The sequence below is a fragment of the Hemicordylus capensis genome, chromosome 13, assembly GCF_027244095.1.
Source record: "Hemicordylus capensis ecotype Gifberg chromosome 13, rHemCap1.1.pri, whole genome shotgun sequence".
Lineage (NCBI taxonomy): Eukaryota > Metazoa > Chordata > Lepidosauria > Squamata > Cordylidae > Hemicordylus > Hemicordylus capensis.
This window is the reverse complement of record NC_069669.1, coordinates 1,642,098-1,649,007: the sequence shown is the minus strand read 5'-3', so window position 1 is coordinate 1,649,007 and position 6,910 is coordinate 1,642,098. Positions and strand designations below refer to the sequence as shown.

Here is a 6,910-nt window from a genome sequence, read left to right as displayed (position 1 = left end):
AGTTTAAACCAACAAAAGAGTGTGCCTGAGCTCAATAGAAGGTTCAAAGAGAGAAAAATGTAAAGCCCGATCAACACACTAGATTTGGGGACCAAGGAGGGAGAAGTCATTTCTGCCACAATTATAGCCAATGGTTCGAAAAGCAAGATTTGCCCCGCTGTGCTGGCAGTTGCCACATCTGCATTAACACTGGCATAACATTTCACGGTCCTGTGTGCCAATCGCAGTTCATCCCAATGAGCCTGGGCAGAGGTGGTGGCGGTGGCAGATGAGATGCAGGTGCCCCTGGTTCCAGATTGCTCCTCTCTCTCCTGCCCTGGCATTAATGAGAGCCGTGCTGCCTGCAGGCTGGCCATTCTTCAGGTGGAGCTGCATGGGCTCAGCCCGGGAAGGTGGGGGTGACGGCTGCACCTTGATGCTGCTTCTGCTAAGCAACAGTGGGTGGTGCTTTTCTGTTGCCCCCACCAGTTTATTGGAGATTTGTGGCCCACAAACTGTTTGCAAATGGCATACTTACCCTGTATGGGACATACTGATAAGGGTGGGCGGATAAACCAGTATGCCGTTCCCCCAGAGCACAGGTTGGGGGAGAGGAGGAAGGCAATGTGGTTATGGGTTTCAGCCAGCTTGGGCCTCTTCCTCTGCCAAGGGAAACTCCTCGTCTGCCCAGACTCTTTAACACTCGTACAGCGATCGTCTACAAAGAAATGAGTAATGTATCTTCTAGGGTTGCAGCCTTAGACAAACAGGCCCATTTGGACTCAGAGCTGCCTCTGTGAGTTTCCAGGTAGCCATGGCTGTGTGTGTGTGTCCGTGCATGTGTGTACACCTTTAAGAGCTGCTTAGAAGGGAGGACTTTAGCGGGTGCAACTTTGCAAACACTGGAAGATGCCTTCTGGCGAGAATTCTCTTGTGGTGCTGCTACTAGAGACAGGAGAGGGCCCCAGCACATGCGTAACCAATAGTGTTTAGCCATTTTTCTCTGTTTCCAGAATCATCTTATATATATTTTAAAATGACTCAGCCCTGCTTGGTCACAAAAATCCTGCTCGCAACAATCAATCGATTCAAGTCAAATCAGTTGTGTTTTACATTGAAGGCAACGCTTGTTCACGGCTACCTAAAAATTAGGGGTTTTCCAACTTGGGTCCCTGAGTGCTGTTGGACTGTAGGAGCTCCTGTCGTTTTTGGAAGGGCAGTATAGAAACCAAATAAATAAATAAATAACGGAGGGGGAGAACATTGCTGTTGCTCGATTCAAAGGTAGCAGGGCCGTTTGGGGACTAAATAAACTTGTGTGCTGGGTTTCAGAAATTTGTATCCCATTGTTCAGTCCAAAGGTCTCCCAGAGTAGCTTATCTGGAAGGTAAGAACAGTGAAGTACAAAAATCAAATTGATTAATGCAATGACTAAAACAAGCAGCATACAGTGGGTTATTAAGAAATTGAAGAGCTGAAGGCTTAAGAGGCCTGGAAAATTGGTGGGGTGGGGAGGCATCAAAAAGAGAGAAGGGTCAGCACCAGGCAAGCCTAGTGGGGGGAGGATTCCCCAACTGGAGTGCCAGGAAAGCCCTTTCCTGGTCACCCCCTGACTTCCAAGATCAGAAGGGCCCTGGGGATGATCTTCATACCAGGGCAAGTTCATGCAGGAGACCCTTTCTAGGGCCCGGATCCAGCTCACAGCCTGTTTGTTGGCCACTGAGCATTAAAAAGATATTGCATGTCCTCTTTTCTTTCAAGAATAAAGTGGATGACATTGAGGGAGGGAACTCTGAATCCTGCCTTGCCCACTGGAAGTCAGAAATAGATGCAGAGAGACGATGACTCACCTGTAATTGAGAGGAAAAAGCCCGAAAGACATCATAATGAACCTTGAAAGTGACATCTCTCTGGCTCCCCCTTCTGCTTCCACCCTCCATAAACAGAGCGGGGAAATGTGGCAAACCGGCAGAGGAGAAACTCTGATGGTTTTGTTTCTCCATAAGGATGGCCAAGGAGACCATCTTGCACACCGGATAGTCTCAAAGCAATTTGTGGGGCATGAATGTGGTAAATGAGACCTCTCTCCTCTTTGGTGTGTAGGGGTAAACTGAGGCATGGGGGTATATTAAGATGGAAGGCAAGCTCTCAGACAACCCGAGATTCATCATTCTGGGCCATGAAACTGACTTGGCCAATCCTTTATTTCTCTGCCTAACCTACCTCACAGGGTTGTTGTGAGGGTAATTATAACCATGTCTCTGGGCTCCCTAGAGGAAGAGTAGGATGGAAATGAAATTTTAAAAATGTACGTGTGTGTGTGTGTGTGTGTGTGTGTGTGTGTTGTATGTTGCAGTTCTGAGCAGATAAATGATGTCAGAGTTGTCATGGTATCAGTATCTATGGAACCGACAGCGGAAAGCACGGATGCTTCAGCTTTGAAAGGGAGGGGATTCCTTTGCAAGCTAGCATTTTGTTCTACATCCGCAACACCACCATGCCTTTGCCCTCCAAGTTAATGACGCTGCTGGAAGCCAGGTTCCCAGCTCCTCTTTCTGCGCTAAAGATCACCAACCTTGGCTTGGAGTCCCCTAGTAGACAAGCACCAAATGGATAGCAGGGCAGGGAACCCTCCTCCTTCGCGGAGAATGTCACCCTGCATGGTTAGGATTCTCAAGCTTGGGTAATTTTGAACTCCAAGCCTCATCAGCCTCTGCTGTAGTTCAGAAACATTTGGTGGCCCATGTTTGAGAACCCCTGTCATGTTTTGGAAGCAGCTCTTGAGAAAACAAGGCTCTGGCCGGTGGGGCCAGGAAAATCCCAGTTGCCGGGGAGGAGCAGTAGGAGAGAGGGCATACCCGGCTCAGCGATGGCCTGTGGGCTCCCCAGAGGCATCTGGTGGGCCACTGTGGGAAACAGGATGCTGGCCTAGATGGGCCTCCTTGGGCCTGATCCAGCAGGGCTGTTTTTAAGTTCTTATATTGGGATGTAAGCTATAACATCAGAGCAATGGAAGAAGGCGGAAAACAACACGTTTTACACATATTTCTGTTTAATAATCAACAATACATTTATATTATACACACACATTATTCATTATTCAGAGAGGAGAGCTGGTCTGGTGGTAGCAAGCATGACTTGTCCCATGAGCTAAGCAGGGTCCACCCTGGTTGCATATGAAAGGGAGACTAGAGGTGTGTGAGCACTGGAAGAGATTCCCCCTCGGGGTGGAGCTACCGCTCTGGGAAGAGCAGAAGGTTCCAAGTTCCCTCCCTGGCTGGCAGCATCTCCAAGAGAGGGCTGAGAGAGACTCTGGCCTGCAACCTTGGAGAAGCTGCTGCCAGTCTGGGTAGACAATACTGAGCTAGATGTACCAATGGTCTGACTCAGTATATGGCAACTTCCTATGTTCCTATATATTTAGTTTTACATCAATATCTCACTTTTCCTCCAAGGAGCCCAGAGGGGTGAAATTGAATCATTTGTTTGCAATGCTACTTTGCAAGCTACTTCAGAGTGTTCAAGTCACTTTTCATATATTATCTTGCAACCTGGAGGATAATATATCTCCCAGATTGCAACCCTGGAGGGCGGGAGTTCTCAACTTTGGGTCTCTAGATGTGACGGGACTACAACGCCCATCATCTCCAACCACCATGGCCAAAGGAAAGATGGGAGTTGCAGTCCAACCATACCCAGGGGCCCAAGGCTGTGTAAGGTATTAAAGGTAAAGTGTGCCGTCAAGTCGATTTTGACTCCTCGTGACCACAGAACCCTGTGATTTTCTTTGGTAGAATACAGGAGGGGTTGACCATTGCCTCCTCCCATGCAGTATGAAATGATGCCTTTCAGCATCTTCCTATATTGCTGCTGCCTGATATAGCAGTGATTCAAACCGGCAACCTTCTGCTTATTAGTCAACTATTTCCCCGCTGTGCCACTTAAGGTGGCGTGTAAGGTATTTCTATCCCCACATTGCAGCCAGGCAACTGAGACTGAGTTGGCAAAGGAAAGGTTCGAACTTTATGATTCACAGCTCGCAGTCTGAGCCACTACGTCACAAACCACCAGTAGCCCTCTTCGCGAGCCAAGTTGGATCAGGGCCATTTGGGCCTCACTGTCCCACAGAGCATCAGGACACAGCTCTTTTCTTACCTCAAGCCCAGCTACAAAGCAGCAAAACCCAGTGACTGCCCGCTGATTTTCTTCCTGCTTCTTACATATGAAGGATCATCTGGGCTGGGTCCTGCTGAGCATGTCCAGAGTGCCTCTCTTGAACCACTGGCACACACTGGGGCTCTTCAGACATCAAATACCCCTTTTAAGAATTGTAACCTGCCTGTGTGAGTGGAAAAAGTTGATCTCCATGAAGATATTTTTGGGCAGACAGACTTAAAGGGGGGGCATCTTCTCTCTTCAGGAGGATGGAAAGATCTGCTTTTATTGCCTTTCTCTGGGGGTGGAGGGGGCCGGGGGGGGGGGGAGAAAGGCTCGTGAGTGTGAGTGGAACAAACACCTACGGCCTCCTTTCTGAAGATAATTTTGGGCTCTCACCGGTGTTCTCACTTCCCTCTTGTGAGGCCACACACCACAGGCCCAGCACAACAGAGGCTCTTAATCAAAGGCTTCTTTAAAAAATATTTATTTATTTATTTTAACAGTTACCCATGCCTTAGTCATGTCACGGCTGGATTACTGTAACGCGCTCTACGTGGGGCTGCCCTTGAATAATATTTGGGAACTGCAGCTAGTGCAAAATGCAGCAGCTAGGATTGTATCTGGAGCTGTCTGCTGGGATCACATCACACCCATTTTGAAGGAGCTGCACTGGCTGCCAGTTTGTTTCCGGGTCCAATTCAAGGTGCTGGTTCTGACCTTTAAAGCCCTTAACGGTTTGGGCCCGGGAGACCTAAGGGACTGTTCTGCTCTCAAGCCTTGTGGCCCACTTGACGAAGTCATCTGAGGGGGCTCTGCTCCAGGTGCCGACAATGAGGGAGGCTCGGTTGTCGTGCATGTGGGACAGGGCCTTCTCTGTGGCTGCCCCCAGACTCCAGAATGCTGCCCGGTGGCTATTCGCTCCTCAGTCCCCATCACAGCTTTTAGAAAGCATGTTGAATTGTGGCTTTTTACCCAGGCTTTTATATGATTGTCTCTGCTGCTGCTCTTTGTACTCTGTATTGCTTTTATGCTTGTGTTTTAAATCTTTTTATTCAGATTTATGTTTTTATATTTTAGCTTAATATTTTAATTGTGTAATTTTTATAATCTTGTTTTAATTTTTCTTTGTGAGCCGCCTTGGGGTTACATTTAACAGTAGATAAAAAATAAAATAAATAATGTTTTTAAATATATAAATAAAAATAGGCAAAGTACAACAACCAGCTTTTCCATGTGATGGAGGATGAACCAGAGGAGTCCAATTCTGATGTTTTAGATACAATTATGTTAGGGTTCAGATCTGTCTGGAAACAGCACCCTCTGTTCTGAAAAGCATCTCCACTCCTCCTTAATGTGCAAAGGTTCTCTCTAGCTACTCAGTGGTGAAGGGAATGCACTCTACACCTGCCCAAGAGCACTGTGGTTTTCTCTTACCAGCATCAAGCCCTGGTGCAAAATAAGGGTGGCTATGCCTCCCCCCTCCAACCTGTCCAGGTGCAGTGATAACACGCATGCACGCCCCACCCCAAAATCTGTCTGACTTCCCAACAGGGACTTCAGTGGGTCTTTGAGGGGTGGTCCGCACCGTATTTTCTCACTGCAATGCAAGGGGAGAAAAAAATTAAGGGGGTGAAGGGAAGGGAGAACAGAGATGTGCAAATACAAAACATGTCTTAATAATCTGCGGCTCAAAGCATGATGCATGCAAGCAATTTGGGGGAAGTGGAAGAGAAAGGAGGAAGTTCTTTGTAGGCTTGACAGACAGACATATGAAAGACTTGTTTTTTATGCAGTCCTTTGGATCTGGTGGCTTATGCATTTTGAGACGCTTTAGGACCTAGGGTAGCCTATGTCTGCCCTCTGCACATTTGCTCAGAAGCCAGTCCCATAGTGGGGCTTATTCCCACAGAAGTCTGCATAGCATTTGCAGACGGAATGGCTACATGGCGCATTTTAATTGCATTTTCACACTGGATGCATTTTAATTGCATTTTGACTGGACATATTGGTTTATGCTAAGCTACTTTGGTCACCTTAAGTGGTGCAGCGGGGAAATGCTTGACTAACAAGCAGAAGGTTGCCGGTGGAAACACCTGTCTCAGGCAGTGGTGAGACAGGAAGCATGTGAAAGGTCAACCCCTCCTGGATTCTACCAAAGACAACCACAGGGCTCTGTGGTCGCCAGAGTTGAAATCGACTTGATGGCACACTTTACTTTTTACTTTGGATACTGTATTTTGGGAAAGGTTTTATAATATTTAACTGGTTTAAATGGCTTGAACATGAGTCTCATGTCAATCTTTTCACTGCTTGTGTTGTACTTTTCATGTCAATATTTAAAATGGTCTCGGGGCAGAGCCACCGTGGGGCAAACGGGTTCAAAGAACCTGGGCTGCCACCAATCAGGGGCCACAAGTGGGGGGCGTGAGACGTGGGGGGCATTATTTTGGTCCCGAACGGGGCCGTGGGGCAGGGAGAGCCGCTCCCTGTTTGGGAGTCCCCCGCATCTGACGTGGGGGCATGGCTAGCCAGGCCTCTGTGTCTGATGCCAGATGTGGGGGGGGGGTGGGCGGGCCAGGGGGCCACGGTGGTGGCTGCACATGGGCTGCCACCAGCCTCCCTGCGCTGCTGAATAGTCTGAAGGTTCCATGTAACCAGCCCAAACCACAGAAATGAAATAAATACAGTGAAATAAAAACCAGAGAGCCACGCACCGGAGGGAGCAGAACATGCAGAGGTGCACCTAGGTAATTTTGGAGCCTGGACCTAGAGG

At 48.2% G+C, this 6,910-nt stretch overlaps 1 protein-coding gene across 1 annotated transcript in view; it reads left to right on the top strand.

Moving 5' to 3' along the window:
• Positions 1 to 6,910, top strand: part of SYNGR3 (synaptogyrin 3) — a 30,302-nt gene that overhangs the window by 3,709 nt on the left and 19,683 nt on the right. The window lies entirely within an intron of this gene.